Source organism: Vigna unguiculata, chromosome 4 (genome assembly GCF_004118075.2).
Source record: "Vigna unguiculata cultivar IT97K-499-35 chromosome 4, ASM411807v1, whole genome shotgun sequence".
NCBI lineage: Eukaryota > Viridiplantae > Streptophyta > Magnoliopsida > Fabales > Fabaceae > Vigna > Vigna unguiculata.
This window is the reverse complement of record NC_040282.1, coordinates 37,311,107-37,312,651: the sequence shown is the minus strand read 5'-3', so window position 1 is coordinate 37,312,651 and position 1,545 is coordinate 37,311,107.

Here is a 1,545-nt window from a genome sequence, read left to right as displayed (position 1 = left end):
TGTATATATGAGTAGAGTTTTCTAAAATTAAATCAAGACTAATTTTATCAATTTTGGCGACTTTTGGCATAATAAAATTTATTGAGATTTATTAATATGCATCATACCTAAAGATTATGTGTTGATAAAGAATAGGATAATGGTGGTATTGTGGTTCAAGGATGTTGAAAACTAGTGAGAAGATATGAAGACATTGTATTTGACACTAATCTTGATGTGTTTAATGACTATACAAAATTGAAATGTTTATTTAATCAAAATGAATTTGATATGAGAAAAAGGAAATAAATAAATTTTTTGAAATATTTATAACTTTCATTTGATGTATCTTATAAGAATTTTGGTCAATATGTTTGATAATTATGTATTGACATATAAGTATGCTACATTCCATGTTTAAGATCATTTCATGACAAAAATTAGAAAATTTGATTGTAGATAAAAGAAATTATATTTTCAATCTTATGAAATATAAAATTTTATAAGAATTTTTAGAAAACATGAGAAATATATAACTATTTTTGTGTGAATCTAAATTAAATCAAAATGTATTAAATATTTTCAACATAATAATTTATGAATTATAGTCATTATAAAAACATTATTAGTTTATATATTAAAATACTTCATTAATGAATATCGATAAAATATTTAAAGTATGGAATACAAATAAATACATATACAATATTAAACATAAAATTAACATTTAAGTACCAAAAAGATTTCTTTCGGTATATTTTAAGAATGTTCGACTGAAAAAAAAAGGTTGTGATATATAGCATTTAAAAAATTACCTTAGCTGCTAGGGAATTGAATTCCACTTCACTGCTGGCGTTCAAGGACGAATCACACTGTATGGCAGAGAACACATATCGTGACTAACTCCACAAATTTTATTGGTTGAAAGAAAATTTAAACATATTTCAATACTATATGTGTTATGATTACATTTTCTAACGTCGGATCAAGTTTCATGTCCTGACTAGCTTTTGCAAATAAGTGATCCTCCGTAAATGAAACATTTGTGAATGCTAAATTATTGACTATCGTTTCCACTCCAGAGTTGTCATGATTTCCAGTCTCAGGTAATGAGTTATCCTGTGTTAGACACCAAATCATGCACTGAGATTCCTAATTATAGTTTCATCAACCAAAAGTTGGTTCATTGCAATTGTACTTAAAATTGGTAGCAGTTTAGAGTGACTCATTAGACCGACTTAATTGTTTGAGATGTAGTACTTTTGGTGATGTGTGTAACTAAGTTCAGAGTCCCTGCTTTCATTGATTGGTAGTGTTAGTTTAATTTCATTTCTCAGTTTTTAAAATTTAATTTAATTTATTTTAACATTTGTATAGAAAAACAAATCAAAATGAGACTCTGTACAAAAAAGACAAAGAAGTGAAAAGGAGAAGGAAAAGAATTTTTGTATTCGCTCATTATTTGCATCCATTTCCATATTTATTGTTTGGGTACCTTCATTCAGTCACTTATTCTAGCCATCACAAGCTAATTAATCAACTATTTTTTACTTTCTGCAACAAAAT